The sequence below is a fragment of the Myotis myotis genome, unplaced genomic scaffold, assembly GCF_014108235.1.
Source record: "Myotis myotis isolate mMyoMyo1 unplaced genomic scaffold, mMyoMyo1.p scaffold_m19_p_5, whole genome shotgun sequence".
Lineage (NCBI taxonomy): Eukaryota > Metazoa > Chordata > Mammalia > Chiroptera > Vespertilionidae > Myotis > Myotis myotis.
In genome coordinates, this window is record NW_023416357.1 from 89,417,692 (window position 1) to 89,441,775 (window position 24,084).

Here is a 24,084-nt window from a genome sequence, read left to right on the forward strand (position 1 = left end):
TGAATAAAGAACAGACATTCTTGGAAATGCCTTTTGGCTGATAAGCCCTCATTTCTCTTGGATTACTGTCCTTTTTTGTGTGTGCATGTGTGTTGATTGTATTTTATTTTTTTTGTGTGTGTTGATTATATTGTATAGGAAATTGAACTCACAGAGCATCTATTTCTTTATCTTTATTTCTATCTCCATCTCTAGCATCTGTATCTGTATCTCTATCATCTCCATCTTCATCTCTATCTCTATCTATCTCAGTGATGGCGAACCTTTTGAGCTCAGCGTGTCAAAATTTTGAAAAACCCTAACTTAACTTTGGTGCCGTGTCACATATAGAAATATTCATAATTTTTTTTGATACTTGCAACCATAGTAAAAAAAAATTTATATTTTTGATATTTTATATATTTAAATGCCATTTAACAAAGAAAAATCAACCAAAAATATGTATAAAATGAACAAAAACAGAAAAACAATGTACATTTAGGAAAAAAAAATAAAAACAATGATAATCAAATGGTACGAAAACTAGAAATTAGTGACTTTTTTTGGTGCTGAAGTTTGTCTGCTAATTCTTTGATTGCAGGTTCATGCTTGGTGCACTTCAAAGCCAAGCAAGCACCACTAACTTCATCTGTTAGCCGGTTTCTTTTGTTCGTTTTAATATTATTTAATGCTGAGAACAAAGTCTCTCAAAAATATGTTGATGAAAAAATTGTTAGCAAAGCCATCGCTACATTTTTTATGTCGCTAAAAGTGTCAGGTACTCTGTTCCAAGCACTCAAAATTTCTTGTTTGTAGTTGCACTCTTGTTCATTATTCAAACGATTTCATTCCAGATTTTCAAGTTTCGACCTTAAGGCGACAAACACATGAGTCCAAATGCTACTTTGAAAATCTGTAAGTTGCATCTCTAAATCGTCAATTTGCATCCATTGGAAATCCTTTAATTCCAAAGTACTGTAAACAACTACATCCGGATACTTAATTATTTTAATGTTCTGTTCTAGGCTTCTAAATTGGTCGAATCTTTCGCTGTACTGTTCAAATAACGAGTTTACTGTATTCTGGTACATAAGTATGGACTCCATTACACTCGTTGTAGTGGCCTTCTTGAAATACTTTTTTATCTGAGGAAAATACTTATAAGTTTTAGTTTCAATATCTCGCTTGAAAATTTTAAGTTTACTTTCAAAAGATTTGATGTATCTAAACATGACGTCAATACTTTTGCCAAAACCTTCTAATTTTAAGTTCAGTTCATTCATATGAACAGAGAGACCTGTAAAAAACACCAAATTGCTGACCCACTTATGATCATTGATCTGAGGAAAGTTTGCCAGATCCCTATTCTCAATAAATACCATAATTTCTTCAAAGCACTCCACAGATTGCTCAAGTACTTTACCTTGACTCAGCCATCTCACATTATTGAACATCAGTAGTCCACTGTAGGTTGAATCAACTTCCTGTAAAAGTGCAGAAAATTCTCGCTTGTGAAGGGGTCGAGAAGCTATAAAATTCACAATTTTTGTTACAACTGACATTAAATCATTCAATTCTGAGAATCCCGATTTGGCACACAACACCTCCTGATGGATAATGCAATGAAAAGGTACAAGTGGATGTCTAGTAGCTTCCATAAACAATTTCAGGAATCCCACATTTTCCCCACCATATTTGGTGCCCCATCTGTCGTGACTGACACAATTTTAGAGATATCAATGTTTAGGTCGCTGAATGTTTTTATAACAACCTTACATATTTCATTTCCTGATGTACTTATTGGCACTGATTCTGACTTTATCAACTCTTCTCTCATTGTGAGACCATCAGAATATCTAGCAATAATGGCCAACCCAGCATTTGATGTGACATCAGTAGTTTCATCAAGAGAAACTGAAAAATATTTACAACTATTTAAGTCTTTTTTTAATTGATGTTGTACGTTTTTGTTAAGATCTATTATTCTGTCTTTGATAGTATTTCTACTGAGTGGTAACTCAGAAATTCTTTTAATAATATCATCTTTATTTTTCATATCATGAAATAGAGCTGGTGCACATCTTAGAAATGTTTCCTTAATAAATTCTCCGTCACTGAGGGCTTTTCCATGCTGAGCTATGGAGTGAGCAATACAGTAACTTGCTGATGTTAAATTTGTAGAGCATCTTACAAATTTAATGATGGAATTTGATTGACTTTTATAGAGGTGTAGCTGCCTAGAAATGTATTCCTTCCTTTCATCGATACTTTTTTTTTCAAGAGCTGACAATGATTAGTTTCAAAATGTCTCTTTACATTCCACGTTCTGCTTACTACCGTTTCATTACACAGTATGCACAATGATCTGTTGTTTCTGTCGACAATCCCGTACATCTCGGTCCATATGTCTTGAAAGGGTCGGCTACTGCTACTTCCACTTCCTTTATCATTCAATCTTGCTTTTTTATTTTTTTGATTATCCATCACAAGGCTGCAAAAATAAATAAATATAAATGACGGCGTTTTTTATAAAAGGTTGATAGGTTTCTTACCTATTAACTTTTTGCAGTGCTGTTGCACTGACTCCTGGTGCAAAACAATTCAAAGATAGTATGTATAACCAACAAATATATGGTGTTGTAATCAATTATCCGACACGCAGAATGTCTCATTGAGCACTGTTGCACTGTATATCTTTTTCTTCTAACCCTCCCACTCCTGTCTCCTAACGAACATGGCGATCAAGTGCGTCCATTTGCCGAATGCACCCGAACGCACGGGAAGCTTACCCGAGGCACATGTTGACAATAACGAGGCCGTTTCCAGAATTGGGCATTTTGTCACTCGAGTAAAAATAAAATGTCATGAGTAAAGATTAATCTCTTTATAGTGCAATTCTTAACCTTTCTATATTAATGTCAATATTGGAACAATGTATCTTGGATGTTTTCACTATGTATCTTTGCTACACAACACCGATGTACATGTTTACATCCGGTTTTAGAATTGCATTATTGATCATGAGTAACGTGAGTAATAATATTACTCGAGTGATGCCCAACTCTGGCCGTTGCGAGAGACAAATATTTGAATTATGCAATTTTTTGTCTCTGTCGATGCGTGTCACCCCAAATGAGTTCGCGTGTCACCTCTGACACACGTGTCATAGGTTCACCATCACTGATCTATCTCATCTTTATCTCCTTATTGGAGTCCAGTGTCTCCACTGGAGGCCTGCCTTCTATTAGCAGCCCGGGCATGCTCAGACATTGGCTAGGGGCAGCCTGTCTGGGGGAAGCAACATGACCGTACATGCAGGATAATTCTTGCAATTCTTTAGGTATATACATAGCCTCTTTTCTCCATTTTCAAACCCAGCATGTCCCCAGCCAGCTTATCCTGGGATGTAGCCCTACTTACTGGCCTGGCACCTGAGGAAGGAGGTTGGAGCAGTCCTGATGGGGAGCACCTGTTGCCTTGTCAGGGCGAAGCTTTGGTAGCATCTTCCAGCACTGTGGGGCTCTTACGAGGGGAGAGCAGACATCTCTGCAGACTCCGAGAGTCTGGGGGTTTACAGAATCCATATCCCCCATATCCTCATGGACATCCATCCAGACATCTCCTTCCCATGTTTCAGGATCCCAGCTTCTCGCCTCCAGGCCCCTGACCTTCGCGTGACAGACCTCCCTGGCTGAGCACGCAAACATCTCTGGAGCTCTGCCTCTCTATAACCGTCAGGCCACGAGTCTGCTGCTCAGCTGTCTGCTCGCCCCTTGAAGTAGAAAAGGCCTTTTTTGTTGGCTGCTGCAGAGGTGCTCAGGTCTTGCACTTGGCTGCTGACTCTGTTAACAGGCCCCAGTCACTTGTGATTCTTCTGCAGGGCATCAATACACCTTGTAGCAACCAGCCAGCTCTGCTGACTATAAGCATCGCCAGCCCCATTTCTCCAACCGCGATATCTCTACACTTGCTACAGCATTTCCTTTCACTAGGATATTTTCCCAGATCACCATCACCAAAATTTTTAGCAAGTCAGCCACCAGCTTTTTAAAATTTTTATTTTATTTTTAAATATATTTTTATTGATTTTTTTACAGAGAGGAAGGAAGAGGGATAGGGAGTTAGAAACATCGATCAGTTGCCTCCTGCACACCCCTTACTGGGGATGTGCCCGCAACCAAGGTACATGCCCTTGACTGGAATCAAACCTGGGACCCTTCAGCCCGCAGGCTGACACTCTATCCACTGAGCCAAACCAGTTACGGCAACCACCAGCTTTTTTTTTTTTTTTTTTTTTAATATTTTTATTGATTTCAGATACAAAGGGAGAGGGAGAGAGAATCATTGATTGGCTGCTTACTGCACGCCCCCTACTGGGGATCGAGCCCGAAACCCAGGCATGTGCCCTGACTGGGAATCGAACCTGGGCCCTCTTGGTCTATGGGACTACACTCAATCCACTGAGCCACCATAGCCGGGCTCAGTCACCAGCTTTTATTTTTTTTAGAATATATTTTTATTGATTTCAGAGAGAAAGTGAAAGGGAGAGAGAGATAGAAACATCAATGATGAGAGAGAATCACTGATTGGCCGCCTCCTGCACACTCCCCACCAGGGATTGAGCCCACAACCCAGGCATGTGCCCTTGACCAGAATCAAATCTGGGACCCTTCAGTCCACAGGCCAACGCTCTATCCACTGAGCCAAATTAGCCAGGGCTCAGCCACCAGCTTTTGACAGAGACTATCTATGTCTACCTATCAACCAGGTGACCATCTTCTTCACCTGCCGGCAGCAGGTGAGCCAGGCTCAAATCCCTATCTTTTTTTTTTTTTTTTTTTTTTTTTTTTTTTTTTTTTGGTTAATCCTCACCCAAGGATATTTTTCCATTGATTTTTAGAGTGGAAGGGAGGAAGTGAGACAGAGAGAGGAAAATATCTATGTGAGACACATCAGTTGGTTGCCTCCCACATGCATCTAGGAATTGAGCCTGCAACTGAGGTACATGCTCTTGACCAGAAATAAATCTGGGACCCTTCGGTCTGTGGGCTGACACTACCCACTGAGCCAAACTGGCTAGGCCTCAAGTCTATGTCTTACTGCCTGTTCTCCCAATCTACTTCTGGCCTAAGTAGTATTAGTTCCAGTCCTCTGAGAAGCAGAAATCAAGGCAGGATCCAGGATTTTGTTAGTGTACATGCTTGGGAAAGAGAAAGGTGAAGGAGCCAGAGAAGGCTAAGGGAGCCCTCGGGCTACAGTGCAAGTAGGACCCCCGGTAAACAGTTATCCTGAATTTACACTGGACTTTTGGAGAAAGAGATGCAGAGAGGTCAAGAGCTCCCAAGGGGCACGCAGTAGGAGTGTCAGTGTGGGTAGAGGGAAGTACCCCGTATTGGAGCCAAGGGACCTGGGGTTGGATCCTGGCTCTGCAGGTGCATAGCTGAACCCCTCTGAGCCCCCATCTTAAAATGTCGAAGCAACCAGGCGTAGGCGTTTCCTCCTTTTCAGCTGCCTGTTTTTCACCCCCCTTTCCTCACAAAACCCAACCGGCCTTTGGGGGAGTTACTGTCTCTTTTCTGCTTATGTTAGTTTCTGTTGCTTGCAACCAAAGACCCAACTGATAAACAGCTATGGTCTAAGATTGTGTGTGTGTGTGTGTTTAAATGAGAATTGAAGAGAATGCATATTAGCTTCATCAGAGTCTAGAAGGGCTGGAATTGGGGTGGAGGAAAATCTTGATTTCCAATTTTCTTCCTTTTCTTCCATCCTAGAACTCTGCCTCCTTATTTCTGCCAGCAACTCTCCTGTTCCTCCAGCAGCAATTTTTACTCACAAAATGCTTTATAAGCATGGTATAATTATCCACACTGATATGCTGTGCTGTAGAATTCCTTTGGAGAACAGACAATATGAATTGCAGGGAGCTGGAAATTAACTTATCATCTGTTTTGAAGAGATGTGGGGAGTGGGGGTGGGGCTTTTTGATTGTGGCTCAAAGACTGATTCTAATTGCTGTTTTTATTGCTGGTTTAGCTGATGTTCCCTTTAGTTCTTTATCTTTTTTTCTATTTCTTTTCTACATAACTTGGGCAATGGCATATTTAACTCCACCCCCAATATATATACTCAAACATTTAAAATGTGTAAATAAACTCATGTAGCTGGGTGATTTTGGAGAAACCCAACAAGTCCAGTTTCACTTAAAATATCGAGACTGAAGTGTCTTCTGGTAAGGGTACTGCTTGAAGAAATCTGAATAATTTTCTTCAATACTAACCACTCATTTTCTTCTGAACACAAAAATGCATCTAAAATACAGTGGTTAGTTAAGAAAATGGGCGTCAGAGTTAGAGCTTGGTTTAAAATCCTGGATCTGCCACTTACAAACTGTCACTGTAGGAAAATTAGCTTCTTCAACAGTAAGATGGAATAAAAATGCTATTAGCCTAGGCTTACCTTACTTCATGCCTCAGACTTCAGACAAAGCCTTCTGGGAGCTTTCCCTCCACAAGACTCCCCACCTCAGCCTAGATTGGATTTTCTTATGAGACACATTCACAGAATGATGCTCCTTCCCTCAGAGTGCCAATTGCAGTTGGTGGGTACACTCTTTTATTAGACTACTAGAGGCCCAGTGCATGAAATTCAGCCCAGCCTGCACACTCTCCAATCTGGGACCCCTCGAGGGATGTCCGACTGCTGGTTTAGGCCCAGTCCCGATGGGCAATTGGACATCCCTCTCACAATCCAGGACTGCTGGCTCCCAACCGCTCGCCTGCCTGCCAGCCTGATCACCCCCTAACCACTCCCCTGCCAGCCTGATCAATGCCTAACTGCTCCCCTGCAGTCCCGATTGCCCTCAACTGCCCTCCTCTGCAGGCCTGGTCACCCCTAACTGCCCTCCCTTGCCAGCCTGGTCGCCCCCAACTGCCCTCCCCTGCAGGTCTGGTTGCCCCTAACTGCCCCCCCCTGCCAGCTTGGTTGCCCCCAACTGCCCTCCCCCACAGGCCCAGTCACCCCCAACTGGCATCCCCTGCTGGCCTGGTCACCCACAACTGCCCTCTTCTGTCGGCCAGGTCACCCCTAACTGCTGTCCCCTGCCGGCCTGGTTGCCCTCAACTGCCCTCCCCTGCAGGCCTGGTCCCCCCCAACTGCCCTTCCCTGCAGGCCTGATCACCCCCAACTGCCCTCCCCTGCAGGCCGGGTCACACCTAACTGCCCTCTGCTGCAGGCCTGGTACCTCCCAACTGCCCTCCCCTGCAGGCCTGGTCACCCCTAACTGCCCTCTGCTGTAGGCCTGGTACCTCCCAACTGCCCTCCCCCACAGGCCCGGTCACCCCCAACTGGCATCCCCTGCTGGCCTGGTCACCCACAACTGCCCTCTTCTGTTGGCCAAGTCACCCCTAACTGCTGTCCCCTGCTGGCCTGGTTGCCCCAACTGCCCTCCCCTGCAGGCCTGGTCCCCCCCAACTGCCCTCCCCTGCAGGCCTGATCACCCCCAACTGCCCTCTGCTGCAGGCCTGGTACCTCCCAACTGCCCTTCCCTGCAGACCTGGTCGCCCCTAACTGCCCTCCCCTGCTGGCCTGATCGCCCACAGCTGTCCTCCCCTGCTGGCCATCTTGTGGTGGCCATCTTGTGTGTTGGAGTGATGGTCAACTTGCATATTACCTCTTTATTATATAGGACTTGATGGCATCTGCCTCAACACCCTACCCTGCAGTAGACTAAGCTCCCTGAGGTGAGGACCAACTGTGTCTGTCTCTTTCACCATTATGTTCTCAATGCCTTATTTCTGGTTGGCACTCAGTGAATTTGAATGAATGGATAAATGAAGGAAGGATTTCCTATGGAGGATTAACAGGGATCCTGTATAAAAACCATAGCGTTTGGTAATTGTAAAAATGGAATCAATGTAACCTCACACAAAGTAAAACACCAACATATACCCCAAGAATAAAAAAAGAACCCCTTCACAACCAAACCACATATCATGCAAGATGTGAAATATTTACATGCTATTGTCATCATTAAATGCTGATTTTTCAGGTGGAGTTATGCCCTGGAACAAACAACCATCAATTTTAGTTATTCAAAACAACAAAGGTTCATTTCGTGCTTATGTGACATTTTCAATGGGAGTCAAGCTCAAGGCAGCTTCCCACTGCCCACAACAGCGTAACATGCTTGAGGGGCTTGTGTCCACAATCCTATATAATAAAAGCCCAGCAATTGAAACGGCATTATGACCAGAATGACCAGAGACCAGAACGACCATGGGCCCTCGACCTGGCCAGCCTGGCCCCCAGTGGGGACCCCCACCTCCCAGTGGGGACCCTCAACCCCCAGTGGGACCTCCACCCAGATTTGGGGCCCCCATCAGAGCAGGCAGGTTGGTCCCAACCTGTGTACCGGGCCTCTATCCTATATAATAAAAGGGCAATATGCAAATTGACCCAATGGTGGAATGACTAGAACGACTGCTCGACCAGTCACTATGAGATGCACTGACCACCTCTCGGTCTCTTTCCCTGGCCAGCAGGCTCTGATCATTCAATGGCAAACAGGGAACCAGGGGTGGGTGGTGGGGGATGTGGGTGTTGCCAGGCCAAGGCCCCCACCTCGTCAGTTGCCCCCCACACAGAGGGTGATCTCCGGCAGGGGTGGGGCCAGCGAGCGGGTGAGAACAGCCGACCTCTCGGTCTCTTCCCCCGGCCGTCAGGCTCCGATCGCCTGGGGGACCAGAGGTGGGTGGTGATGGGGGGTGGGGCTGGCTGCAGGCAGCTGGGAAAGATGGCCCTGATCACAGGCCAGGCCTAGAGACCGTACCTGTGCACGAATTTTGTCTGCCGGGCCTCTAGTTATATACATAAACAGGGAAATGATACCTGGCATTTCCACTCAAAGCCCATTGGTCAGAATCAGTCACATGACTCCTGTAGTAGTCAGCTGGGGCTATAGCAAAATACCATAGACAGAGTGGCTTAAACAACAGAAAATTATTAATATTTTTAAACAACCTAGAAAGCATAGGTAACATCCATCAGAATGAAAAGTTGAGGAGACCTCTGGCTGTGCCAGGTATGAATACTTGAGCTTCTATTTGATAGGGATTGGAAGGAGGGGGAGCCAGAGTCATGGGGTGGGGGGTGGTCTTGGAGTTCAGAGAAGTAACTCCAAATGGTGTCGTGGTTGTCAGCCCTGGCTGGAGATGGGCCTTCTCTGGGTGTGACTGTCCCAGAGCCACGTTCGTAAACATTTCCTAAAAAGCCACATTTTACAAATGAGAGATTGAGAGAAGGCAAGAGACTTGTGCCAAGTCACACAGCAGATGGCTGATAGAACTCTCAACTCTTGACTCTTAGGTCTGAGTGTCAGTCAAGCACCTCTTTACACACCTCCCACTACCTGTCACCCTGCTCATGGTGAAGAGGGATCCTTGAAGCCCCAGCAGGATCCCAGCGCTTCAGGGCTCTGTCTGCCTCTGCTCACCTGCCGGGGTGGACAGACCCAAGGCATTTGTGTCAGAGGGCTAGGCAGCCTATAAAATTATTGTGCTGTCTGTCCTGACAATGATGTCAGAGAGAAGGCGGCCCTTTCTGGGAAAGACTGGCCTGGGGTGGGTTGCCATGTGGCAGGCCAGACTTACAGGCTGCCTTTCCCTCGCTCAGCGCTTTTTGAGCCGGATGCCAGGTGGCTGAGTCAGCCCTGGATTGGGTGCAAGACCCCGAGGCATGGGGCTTGGCCAGTCCACAGCGCATCTGGCCTCTTTCCTGTTCTGAGAGTGAGACCGAGAAATAAAGAGAGCACAGAGCTACAGAGAGAACTTGAGGCGAAAGACACCAAGAGTTAGAGAGCCAGAGGAAGATAGAGATAACTGAGTTCAAATGAGACAGGGAGAAGGAGCAGCAGGGAAACATCTGTGAGAAAGACAACAGAAGAAACAGAGACAGAAGGAAAAGAAATAGAGACGAAGGAATAACAGAGATGCGGGGTGAGAGCGAGTGTGACACAGAGAGAGGGAGAAACAGCGCGGTCACACACAAGTGACAGGGTGGGGATGTGCCAGTGGCATGTTTTTCCATGTTTACTAGTATGTATGAAGCTGCAAAGGGTCAGTGAAGAAGAAAAAATCAGGAGAAAGATGGTTTGGAGTGTGGTGGGGCTGGGGGAGGGGGAGAAGGTCCAGTGATGGCGAACTTATGACACGCGAACTCATTTTTTTGATTTTTCTTTGTTAAATGGCATTTAAATATATAAAATAAATATCAAAAATATAAGTCTTTGCTTTACTATGGTTGCAAATATCAAAAAATTTCTATATGTGACACGGCACCAGAGTCAAGTTAGGGTTTTTCAAAATGCTGACACACTGAGCTCAAAAGGTTCGCCATCACTGTCAGAGCCTTTTCCTGCGTCTGTGGCTGTTTATTAAGAGGGGAGTGGAAAGGCAGACTCTGGGACTCCCTCTGGGGGCATTTCTTCCCACCACCCGCCACTCCACCCCTCCCAGGTCATTGCCTCTAAGCCTGGTTTATTGCTCCCAAATCTGGGGCCACGAGGTGTCTCTGCCTGGACCCTCCCGTGGAAGCTCCCATCTAAATCCTGAACTTGGCCTCCAGCCAAGGCAGCTGGACAGGAGGACCAGTGGGAGGACAGACCTTGATTTGTACCACGGTGGCTTTTAACATGTGGCAGGGGGCTTTTTTTCTTTTTCTTTTTCCTGAAAGTGGCAGGGAGATCCCGTCCTGCTACCTACAGATTTATCTTGGCCTTGTTCCTTCCCGCTAAAGAAACACTTAAAAAAATCCCACAGAAACGCCTAATTCAACTCTGGCTATTTGAACCAGAGCTAAAGAGCTCAACACGCCTTGGGCGTGGATAATGCATCCTCATCACGTCGTGCTATTGCATGACAGAGCTTCTCCTACAGTCTCCACTAACCTGCCTTTTCCTCCACCCAGGGCTCCAGCATTCTCACGGCTTCCATTGTCCTGTTTTTCTCCTGCGTCAGGGCCCCTGCTTTCTGTGCTCTCTGTGTGCCTCTCTGCTTCTCCCCCATCATCTATCTATCTAGCTATCTATCTATCTCTCTATCTATCTATCATCTATCCATCCACCCAGCAATCCATCTGTCTTCCATGTCAACGTTCCTAAGACAGAAGATCAGATTGGAGGGCTTTTTAGGTCTGGTCACCTGGAAACAGGTTCTCAAGTGGAGATTTGCTGCAGGAATTTGGCGGGGCGGGGGGGGGGGGGTGGTGAGGGGGGGTGGAGGCACGCACAGCCTTTAGGATCAGCGCCATGGAGGAGCGAAGAAAATAGGACTGGGCAGAGGAGAAGTTGAACTGCAATGCAGTCTGAACAAAGGCCTCCGGAGATCCCAGGGACGCTTTGGAGCTGGGATGTGGGCATTCAGAGCTGTTCTCTTCGGGCAAATTGGGCACGCCGTTATAACCTGACACTGACCCATCATTGGATGTGGGCCACCCTTTGGGGGTGACAAGACCTTGGGTGAGGTGGCTTCCTTTCACTGAGGTTGATTCTCAGCAAGTCAGCTGAGATCCATTAGCTGCCAGCTTTCCCTCCCCCTGGGGCAATGAGCGCCTCAGTATTCCAAGTTATTCCTGCTATTTAAGACCTGTTGACTGAGCTGTTAAAGAGCACATACCTAAAGAGACTCTGAAGCTCATTTCCAAATAGGATGATCATTTCCTCTCTGCTCTACCAGCAATTCCCCTGGATGTCATCCTCCCGCAAAGCATCAGCAATTGGACACCGAGCAGGCAACCAGAATGCAGGTCAGTCTACAGCCCTCTGAACAACAGTAGTTCTTTGCAGCCAACCATCACTTAGTATTCCTCTGAAGTTTTCTTGTGGACAATTATTTGGTCTCTTTTTCCTCTCTAGCAATTTCTCCCCATGCAGTTAAAACAGAGGTGGGACGCACATATGCTACATAGACCAATATAGCTCCATCCGTCAAACCACACTCTCCCCGCTGGAGCTAAGCTGTAGCAGGGCGCCCACCCCCCCTCCCCCTCATTGACTTCCAAATTCAGCCTCCTGGGAAGGTGCTTTGACTGGCTTTCTATGTTCAGCCTCTCCACCTTAATTTAATGCTTCTTGGGTGGCAAGAACTTGTGTTTCCCACCTACTAGTTGGCATCTGGCTGATATTCTCATCCTAGGGAATGTAGGTGCATTATGTCAAACCTTTGTACATAGCATTTAGGTTGTCAAAAGCGATACGTGTGCTGTTCTCAGTCCTGAGGAGAGACCTTTCACCTACTTCAGGACTGCCCTGGCATGTGGAGGGGTTCGGTAGTGCCCCCTTCCAAGATCATTAGCCACAGGATTTGCTCTGCTACACCCAGCAGGCCAAGGGCCCTGGCTGGGAAGAGCTGGTGGATGCTAAGAGCAGGGGTGGGGCGGGGATTCAGAGTGTGCTTAGCTTTGCCCAGGCAGCCTGGTGTGAGGTCTTGGAGCAAAGCTTCCTTACCTTCTCCTTCCAAGACTGAGCCAAAGCGTCTATTCTTGGAGCAGATAACTTGTCATCACTGAGTTGGCAAATGCTTATAATTGGTTTTTCACACATCCTTCCTGGACAGGAGACAGATTTTGTTATAATTAAAGTTTAAATGCAGGGTTCTGATAAACCACCCGCCCTGGTAGGGCTGGCTCTGCAGAGCAGCGTGTGACAGGGAGAGGCACGTTTTCTCTTCCACATCTTAGCCCCACACTCTGTTCTTTGTAACCAACAGGGGTCGTTCACTGTAAGTTACCCAACTTACTAGGTGAGCCAGATGTCCCAGGGGTCAGCAGCTCGTTGATACAAACAAGGTCACTTTAAGATGAATGTCCAGGTGACTCGGGCTGACCGCTTTTACTGCCTCTTGCTGGACCCCCACTTGTTTCCAGGGGTCCCTAGGGACGTCCCATGCTTATGAGAAACACTCCCACTCAGGTTCTTCCATCCAAGTCTTTTCTTGAAATGTGCCTCCTACAGACCCACTGAGGGCACCGCCTCTCCGCTGTACTGCAGCTGAGGTCTCCATGGCAAGTCTGATGCCCTGCTGCTCTGCCGGGGGCGGTGGGCACCATGGGTTCTTCACAAAGGTGCCATGGTCCCTGCAGTGTGCTGCGTGTGCCCTCTGTGCCATGGGGAAAACAATCCCTCTGCCCAGCCTGTCATTGAACTTGGTCATTTGGCCCTCAGAGCAGTTCTGCTTGTGCCCAGAGCCTCACAGACAACTGTCAGTTTCTCTTCTGCTATCAGGGCTCAAGCCATTGAGACCCAGACCAGCATCACTTCTCAGGCCTCAGACCTCACGAGAACTTGACTAAAAGGATCACCGGGCCTCTTGGTTTTTGGCCCGTGTGCTCATGGCCGAGAAGACCCTGCAGCCCGGTTAGAAGGAAGGGGCACAAGGGGAGGCTGCATCATGAAACAGCTGCTAAAAGGCAGATGCAGCAACTCACCCTCAGGAACACCCATCAGTCAAGCTCTCCACGCTGTTTTCCTAGTGATGGTGTATAAGCCACACATGGTGCAGGGAATGGAATCAGTTCATGCCAAATCAACTACTGCAGAAACAACGCCATCATGGGCAATAATGAAATGACCAAGCAGCAACAGATGGAGAGGAAGCATTCCAGTTATGCCCGGGAAGCTGTTAGCGACATAAATGGTTTTGGGTCTTAGCTGGTCAAACCAAACCCGACTGCACTAGCCACAGAGTAACAAGAATGCCACCCTTCACCCAGAAACCCCAGCCAAGCCACCCCACTGTCCATCAGTAGGCCTTCTGGAAGCATAGGGGACAGGGCAGCGATTTCAAAGCATCACCCTCCGCTCAGCATCCTAGAGCCTCATTTGTTCACTGATGTCTTGTAAATTGGAACCAGGGAATCCGATGAATTTTTCTTTCGCTTTTGAGTTTCCTTTATTATTGGAACATTTTAGCAGGCTGTGTATATGTTTTATTTACACAAAAATCACAATCTTTCACACAGAGAGCAGATGGCCTGAAAGCCGGGGATTGGGCCCGAGCGCGTCTCATAACCGGCGCTGACAGAGCCTTGCCGGGGATGTCCAGGAACTTGAATCTAATTGCAGGGTTGGTCTCTCCAATTCTGTATAACTATATGTTTCTTTGTCTGCAATTTTTCTCCCTTAGATTTAATGCTTCTCTTTGAGCTCCTGTCAAATAGGAATCTGAGTGGAGTAACCGAGACTGCGTTTTAAGACAACAGTTTTCCTGGAATAGTGACGGCCTCTGTAGCCACAGCTCGCTGGAGCCTCCTGTTGAGGGGCCATATGTAGCATCATGTGACTCTCCATGTAGCCACAGGTGATCAGTCAGGGACTGGCACTTGAGCCAACAGCAGCCTATGATATGGCCTCATGTGGGAACCTGTCTCTACGTTGGGTTATGTATGATTCATTAGCCCCATTAAGTTCTCTTTCTGAAAGATTTGAATAGGAGACATGCTCAGAGGGATAGAGGGAGTTGCTGAAAGTAGGGAACTTGTCTGTTTTCTTTACTGATTTATCACCATTGTCTATGACGGTATATGGCATGACACCCAGTTTACAGTTGATAAATAAATCAAATACGTGTACCCACATGTAGAGGGATTTTTTTTTTTTGTAAAATGAGTCTATCTACTAGTATCTCCCTCTATTTTACTTTTTTCTCCTGCCCTAGGTCTCTAGGTTCCTCTACTCCACTTTTTTAAAAAGAGCAGTTTTAGGTTCACAGCAAAAGTGAGCAGAAGGTATGGAGCTTTCCCATATATTCCCTGCCCTCTTCCCCACATGCACAGCCTCCTCCACCCTCAACACCCGCCACTGCAGTGGTGCATTTGTCACAATTGATGAACCTACACCAGTGATGGTGAACCTATGACACGTGTGTCAGAGGTGACACGCAAACTCATTTTTTTTTGGTGGATTTTTCTTTGTTAAATGGCATTTAAATATATAAAATAAATATAAAAAATATAAGTCTTTGTTTTACTATGGTTGCAAATATCAAAAAATTTCTATATGTGACATGGCACCAGAGTTAAGTTAGGGTTTTTCAAAATGCTGACACGCCGAGCTCAAAAGGTTCGCCATCACTGACCTACACGGACTCATCATTATCACCGAATGTCCAAAGTTTACATCAGGGTTCGCTCTTGGCGCTGTGCATCCCATGGGTTTCTGCAGTGAAATATGTGAAGGTTCATGCTAAGTGGGGTGTGGGATAAATGAGGGGTATAAATAACCTCACGTCTATTCAAGTCCAGTTTTGCTGCCAAATGAATTTGTGCCAAAATTAATGGGAAAAAAATTGGCTTCTGGGCTTTTTTGGAATTCAGGGACCTGTGTAATCATCATAATTTCTATTACCAGTTTCTACATGAAACTGTGCTTCTACATTTCCATGTGTTTATTTAATCCTTGAAGGAGTCTTTTGTTCCACTTCCTTATGCAGTCATTGGTTGATTCTTGTATGTGCCCCAATCAGGGATCGAACCTGCAATCTTGATGTATAGGGATGATGCTCTAACCAGCTGAGCTACCAAGGCCCTTCAAGGAGTCTTTTGAACTCTTAGCTCTCCTGCCTTGACGTGCTCTGTTTTACTTCTCCCTCTCATCTCTGTCTCTATTCTTTACCCTCTTTTAGATTTTTCTGTCTCTTTCTGAGGTTCACACATTACTGACATAAAACCAGTTTTTATATTCTTTGTGTTTTTTTCCCTCTGTTACATTCTCTCTAGTTTCTCATCTCCCCTTCCTCTCCTTCTCTGTGCATTTCAGATAGTCTCCCTCCTGCCTCTCTCATGTAAGTGTCATCTTCTATCTGCCATTTTCTTTCTGTCCCTTTGTTCATTGTTAGTGGCCCTTGGCTCTCACCCTGACTGCCATACCATCTTCTTCCTTTAATTCCTTCATCTCCTCCACACATCCCTCTTTGTCCATTCTTTATTTTACAATGCCAATAATGTCATTATGAAAATTTATTAAGTTCTCACTGTGTACTAAGTACTTTACATGGATCATTTAATTTTATCCCTACAGCACATCATGAGGTAGGGACTCTCTCAATTCTCATATTTCAATGAGAAAATTTGGTCGAGAGATAAAGCAACTTGCTCAAGTAGTCAAGTAGCAGAAATGGAATTCAAACCCTTTGCATGAAACCTTTGCACTTAATCCTTGTCCCACTAAGCTCATTCCAAAGCTCATGATTTCAATCATGATGCCTATATTTCCTCCATTGCAGAGGATATTAGCAACCCAGTTATCATTTCTCTTTCTCTATTCTTATAGGTTCTTTTAAAAAAAATATACTTAGTGATTTCAGAGAGGAAGGGAGAGGGAGAGAGAGAAACATCAATGATGAGAGAGAACCATTGATTGGCTGCCTCCTGTACACCCCCCGCCCCCCACTGGGGATAGAGCCCGCAATGCAGGCATGTGTCCTGACCAGGTATCGAACTGTGACCTCCTGGTTCATAGATCAACGCTCAACCACTGAGCCACCACGGCTGGGCTATTCTTGTATATTCTCATTATGAATCTACATACTAAGAACACCTGCCTCCTTTTTGGTGTGCCATTTACGTGGGTGGCTAATCTAGATTTGTCTCTTTCTGTGGTTGAGTTCTTCATCCTTTACCCTTTCCTGGTGACACACTGAGATTATTTCATAATCCCCACATACTTAAGCTGGACTCTAGGAACAGTCTCAGTTTCAAGTATTTCCACCCCCGCAAACCATGGGAATGTCCTGGAGATAGATGCTGGACAACAGCAATAGCATCTGTTTCCTCCCTTCCCATACACCTGCCTCTGAACACACCATTCAAAGTCACACCTTGGCAAAATGGCTTTATATGGTGGACCTTTCCAGGTACCTGTGACTAACTGAACCGATGATCATTACGTTAGTCAGACTAGGCCACGCTATGCTGCAGTCAAAGAAAGCCCATGTTTCTGATTTAATACAACACAGATGTGTGTCTCTTTCACATCACAGCAGGAGGTGGTTCTGGCAGCTCTCCCTAACTTCTCTCCTTGAACAGTGACTTAAGGGTCTGGGACGCTTCAATCCTGCAACTCCACCACCTCAAAGTTCTTTACTTCCAGCAACTTGGATGAGAGAGGGGTGTGGCAAATTCAGACTATTACACGCAAGAGTAGTCATTATCATCTTCATTTTTCAGATAGGGAGACATGTTTATTGCCCAAGGTTTTCCAGGTTAGTAAGTGGTAGATTCCAGACTAATATCACAGCCCTGACTCTTCTTTCTACTATATATGTTTTGTAACTAGAGATATTTTATCTATGTTAATGCTTCCTGCCTTGATTCATTCATTCATTGTAAGTTGTTAGAATTTCTTATTGTTTTTTTTCCTGACAATTTCCCACAAAATTCCAAGGAGGACTCTCATTGGCTGTTCTAGGGCCACATGTCTGTCCTCAAACCAATCGCTGTGGCCTGGACAATGAATGCCGTGTTCTGATTGGTCAGGTCTGTGTCAGGTCTGTTCTGATTGGTTAGGTCTAATTCTAGAGTGGAGGAACTGGAATATTGGGCACTTTCACCCTTATAATAGGTAATGGGAACAGTGGGGAACCACCCCCCTAAATAAATCCAGAGTGTGTTACTAAAAGAAAAGGCAGTAGATGTCAGGTAGGCAACTAAAGATAAGATCCACCTAGCTGAGCAACTGAGGAAGGAAATGTACATAGAATTAGTGAGTAGGGAAATAATTTAATGGGCACATGAACCAGACCTGACCAATCAGAACATTGCCTTGTCCCACCACAGTCATTATTTCGAGGATAAACATGTGGCCCAGCTCAACCAATGAGAGCCCTTCCTGAAAAAAATGAATGAATAAATTATGCTTCTTTGGTGGAGGATAAAGAATCCTTCCAAATGATTAAAAGTGAGTTAAGGGCAACTTGATAATACAGTGACGATAAATGTCCATCGCATAGTTCCAGGGTAGGGTTCATCTTGCTTAGGGTGAATTTTCAAGGACCCAGAAACTCATTGATGCAGAAACAATCATGATTTTCCTGGGCCCCTTTGACTACTCTCAATCCCATTGAAGTGAGGGCAGCCTTAGGCTGTCAGCCTGTTTACCCCCAGCAAAAGCAACGCAGTGAAGAGAAAGTGGTCCCTTCCTCCCCACCTGCCAAGCTCTACCCTGTTCCTTTAATTTCCATGGCTTCCCTCTCCTCCTTAGAAAATGCTTTCCCATAGGCAAGGCTGAAAACCAGCCAAGAGGCCGGCCCATCAGCATTCCCTTCCCTGGACAAAGTGCCTTGTGCAGCCCGGAGCCTGGAGCTGGTTTATCTCTCCCTGAGTCAACGAGATTTTGTCTACAGGCCTTTCTGCTATGTTCCTCCAGAGAGAAGGAAACTGCCTTTAAGTAATTGCTGAAGAAGGCATAAACCAGGGAAATTTGATTTGAGTATGCAATTTGAATCGGGAAAAGCTTGTATAAATAACCGAGGCAGCTGAATGCGGCAGGTTTGTGCTCTATAGGTCGTTTTTTTAATCTCAGGGTCTTCAGAAAAGAAGTTCTGCTGCAGCAGCTTAAACCATCCCTGGGCTTTCACACTGGTCCCGTGCTAGTTTGGCACCATCAACTGCCAGTCTGGAGCTGGTGACTTGAACTTGCCTAATTAATCTATATTGTCAGAAAGTGGCTGGGGTGGGGTGGTGAGGGAGTGGGGAGGGGAGGAAGAGGGGGGACTTGAACTCCCCAAACAATGTTCTTTAATCTAAAGCAGAGACACTGTCTTAAAAAACGAAGAGATTTTGAACTAGGAAGCAGTGTAGAGTCATCTAGTCCAACCTCACCAATGAGAGAGTTAGGAGCCAGCCAGGGTCAGTCACATTGAGACTTTGGAAATGTCATAGTCAGCTTTTCCTGCAGCAGCAAACCCCCTAAAATCCCAGAGATCAAATTTTCTGGCTTATGTTCCATCAAAGCTGCAGGTCGTGCCTGGGTCTCCTGGGCTGGGGTGGCCTGGCCTGGCTCCAAAGGGCTTCCCAAGGAACAAGCTACCCTCAGGGGCATGCCGCTGTCCTGGTGGTGACAGAGGCTCAGGAGAAGCAGACCAAACCAAGGAGTATGTCCATAGCTCCCGCTTGGATGCGGTGTGCGTCACATCTGCTCACATTCTATTGGTCCAAATGGGCCCCCTGGTTGCCAAGCCAATGACAATAGGGTGAGGATTATATTTACCTGGTGGGAAGCATGACAAGAGAGCAGGGTACAAATCCTTGTGGACAAACAATGTAATCCTTCACCAGAAGGTGTAGAAATCCTTGCAGTGAGGGAAGGCTAAGATGAAATTTGAAAATGGAGAAAGTCTCTGAGGTTTCCTGAATTCATGTATTTGTTCGATGATGTCATTTATTTGGATTAATGGCTAACTTTACCCAGTGATATAAGCTTACTATCTATTTGTCACCCCAGCTTCCTCCCTCATCTCTTATCCCATACAATGATCGCCCAAATCCTTGTCATTTCCTTCCCAAATATGCCTCGAGAGTCCAGCCTTTCTTTCCAGGCCTCATTTCTCACACCTTCTGCTTCTGGACTTTTTCTTCCAATCAGAGCAATCCTGCTCACATCATATCTAGGTCACTTCCTTGCCTAAAGTCATCCCATAGATATAAGGATAAAATGCCACACTTCTTCGTGTCACCTGTATAGACTCAGTTTCTGCTACTGCCCAGGCCTGCGTTCGGTATTTTGCTGTCGAAGACTGACCTGCCAGTTTGCAGATGAGCCAGGTTAACAGGGAAGCAGGACTCTGGACATGCCCACATCACCACTGGGCTTTGCTAGGTAGGCAAGAGCAGAGGAAGAACTGATTGCAGGTTCCAGGGAAACCCAGCCTGGATCCCAGACGCTCTGTTTGGAGGGGAATGAGGTGAGACCCAATTCTTCCATAAGGCTCAGCAGCATATTGAGCCCCTCACCTCCCAACACCATGGGACCAGTAAATATTACCCATCACCGCCTGCTCCTTAAGCCCCATTGAGCAGTCCCAGGACTCTGTTATGGCTTAAGTATGGCTCACCCACTCCCAGCTATTGGAGAGTTGACTGTTGGTTTTGTTTTTATCGTGATTTGGGATGCTCCTGGCTGTCTTTCCTCCATCACCTTATTGATGGAATTAGCCAGAAGTTTCCCTGCCTCGAAGTGACTCTGCTTTTGCACATGCTCAGTAGTTCTTGGTGGCTGCATTGAATTTTACTTGTTAACCTGGAAAACTCCTATTCAATGTTCTGCATTTAGCTCTTAGCACATCTTCATTGAAAGCTCCGTCGTCCCTGGAGAATTATTGACGTCCTCTCCTGAGCTCTGATAGTGCCCTGCACATTATCATCCTCATTCATCCAGCTACCTAATAGTTGCTGAGGGTTTACTCTGTGCTAGACACTGTACAAGCCATTGGATGGACAACTATGAATTAAACAGACAAAGCTGCTTCTGTCAGGAAACCCGTTGACTAGTGGAAATAGGACATCCAATGAATGCTCCAGATGGTTATCAATGGAGTGAGTGATGTGCAAGAAATAAATGAGAGGATGAGGTAGAGAGTAACTGGGAGAAGTCACTTAGACCATGAAGTCAGGGAAAACCTCCTCAAGGAAGTAACATTTCAAGTGAGGCTGGAAAGATGAGAAGGAGCGAGGGTTGTGAATAGATGGAGAAAGAGCAAGTGCAAAGGGAACAGCAAGGGCAAAGTCTTGGAGGCAAGAAGGTGCTTGATGAGCCTAGATCTTGGCCCGAAGTCAGGAGTGTGGTCTGGGATGGGTTATGGGAAGTGCAGGAGAGAGCGGGAGGAAACCTGGAGGCCATATCAGGGATTCTGGACTCTAGTCTAAGAGCGATGGGAAGACGGCAAAGGGTTTTAAGCAGAGGATTGGCATGATGTGATCCTCCATTTAAAAAGATCCCTCTGGATGGTCTTTGGATTAAAAAAATTTTAAAAATAATCCTAAGAGATTATTTTTAAGTCTCTTGCAATAACTCAGGCAATAACTCAGGCAAGAGCTGGTGCCTTGGACCAGGGTAATGGCCATGTGCCTGCAAAAGAGTGGATGGAGTCAAGAGCTGTTTTGAACCAACAGGAATAGCGTCTAACAGAAAGGGGAACTCAAGGATTACTCCATAACATTTGTTATGAATAACTGGACAGGTGGAGAGGCCTTTTACTGAAATGTGGAAGATGGGGGAGGAGTCTAGGGTTGGATAAACCACAGCTCTGTCATAGACAGAATAAGTTGGAGACACACATTGGTGGGCCAAGCTGTCCATCTTCCACTACACTGTGCTGTCTTTCCAGTGTTGAGCACAGTGCTTGACACATAGCTAGTGGCCCAAATGCATTTGTTGAATGGGAGGATCTAAGTGATTTGCTTAAAAGCTACAGTGATGAATGGCTTCTAGAACAACAGGCGATCCAAAGTCCATAGCAATGGCTAATTAAACCATTCTAATCTGATGTCCAAAATATTGTATGCTAGGGACCCCCCCCCTTCTCTTCCCATTAATTGAACAGGCCCTGTCGTTTTTGCTCTTGTAGTTCATTGTTCTTCAAGTGTAATTAGCCCTTGTGTTTTGACAATAAATGAGACTCTGGTACTTTGATAAATGGCTTGTTTCTGGGGAACGAGTATTCGTGAATACAAAACCTGGTCTTCTCCCCCTTTTCTCCCACTTCTTTCTCTTCCTCCTACTTCAGGCAGCCTTGGCCTACACTGTCACCTTCAGGAAAGCAATGTTTCTTAGAAAAGGATAACAACACAAAAATAGTAGTTATTTATTGAATTCCTATTACATGGCAGGCAAATACATTGTTATGTGATACAACGATCCTGAAAAGTAATTTTAAAAAATCCTTATGTTCCAGCTGAGTAAATCAAACAAAGCTCATACAGTTGAAATCTCACAGTTACCAGGAGGCTGAATTGAGATTGAATGTGCTCAGTTTCAGTTTTGCAAGATGAAGACATCCTAGAGATCGGGTGCACAGCAACATGAGCACAGGTGATCCAAAGTCTGTAGCAATGGACACACTTCAGACTACTGATCTGTGCACTTAAATGATGGGAAATTTAATGTTGTGTTATTCCTCTCTCTCTCTCTCTCTCTCTCTCTCTCTCTCTCTCTCTCTCTCTCTCTCTCTCTCTCTCTCTCTCTCTCTGTCTGAGGTAGACTTAGGACTTGAACCCATGTCTTTAGGATACGATGGAGTTAAGCCTGAGAGAGAACATTGTCTGCTTGTGGTGGGGGCAGGGCTGTACCTTTGTCTCAGGTTGGGTATGTTTCTTTGCCTTAGCATCTTTGAGAAGTAAAAGGCTGCTTTGCCAGACCTCAGGGGAATGAGGTGAGTGGGTGGACCTGCCAGAGAGTGCCTATTCCAAAGTGCTCTCATCTCCCTTGGGATGGAGGCTCCAAATGGCTTTGTGAGGTAACTTGGGTGGTCATATCAGCCCCATATGGAGACACCAAGATTCAGTATGATTAATGGAGTTCAAAGTCACTTCAGGTATTGGTGATGGAGAGGAGAGTAGGAATTCCTGTGCAGGGTCCTGACTTAGTGAAGTGGGTGGTATAGCACATTTTTAAGGTTAGAACCCAAGAAAGAGGTGAAAAACTTAGATGCTTTCTTTATTTTTATTTTATCTAAAGAGTTTACTAGACACCAAAATGCACAGTTCCCTTGAGTGGTCCAGCCCTGACCCCTGATCCCAGTGTCCATTAGTGACCTCAGACCTGGGCTCCCTTGCAGGCTGCTTGACCCCGGAGTTGTAGGGCATGCACTTCCTCCAGGCCGTGGGCCCTCTGAGCCCTCTCCTTCAGCAGTAGACTTTCCTTTTTCATGCTTGAACTCCAGAGGCCTCCAAGGGCTCCTGCCTTAATTAAAATTTAAATTCACAAATCATTTCTTAAACTGTCTCATAGGCAGCCAAATAATCACAATCATTAGCGGGTGGTCGAGTTGTTTCTGCTTTAATGCTTTTTGAGACATCAGCTTAGTCCCATTTGGTTACTACTGTCTTCTACCACAAATTTTGCCCAGAGAACTCTGCATAAACATCTTTTTTGTGTGTGTGTCCCTAGTTCAGAGTGCACAGACGTGTCCTAGTCTGTCCCCGGTCCTGTGTCCTGGAACTTGCTTGTGCCCTGGAGGTATTGTTGGGGGGCATCCTCATTTGGACCCGCCCAGTCAATGACCAGGGCAGGTCTTGAAACAGAGGCAGGAAGACTCATCACAAGGTCAAGCAGGCTTCTCTCTGAGCCATCCCTGGACCTTGGCAATGGGATGAGCCCTTTAGTCTGGCCACTGCTCTTGGGAACTTGCAGGCTGCTCCTCATCACTATCCTTGCTTTAGTTCAGGGTTTCTCAGCTTCTGCACTATTGACATTTTGGACCGGACAGTTTTTTTGTTGTGGGGAGACTGTCCTGTGCATTGTAGGATGTCTGACAGCATGCCAGTACAACACCCCGTTATAACAACCAGAAGTGTCTCAAGACATAGTCACATATCCCCGGGGGGAAACGTTGCCCAATTGAGAGCCACTGCCCTAGTCTATTAGCCTCTCTAGGGCCAATACCCTGAATTCAGATTCCCTTTCCCTATCGTTCCTTCTCCATATCTCCAAATTCAGACATTTTTAAAAGGCCTCTCAATACTAAACAAGGTTATGCTACTGCTTTCCTCTATGACAGGGATTTAGATCCTGACAATAAGGATGCAGACCTTGGAACCAAAAAGAGCCCAGTTATTCTTCACAGAGGGTGGGGTTGGTGGGATACCAAATGTCAAATCCCTTTCATTCCTTCTGGAGAAATCACTACCTACCAGCAAGGGTGGCTGGGCAGAGTTTTGGACCTGGGCTGCCTGTCTCTATAGCCTACGGTCCTGACTACACTGCTTCCCTGCCTCCCACTTTGACTTGCTACACCGGATGGCAGTGAGCTGAATGGTGGCAGGAGGCTGTGGTCCTGGTTCATTAACTAGCTGTGTCTTCTTGGGTTGTCACTCTTCCTCTCTGGGCCTGGTAAGGCA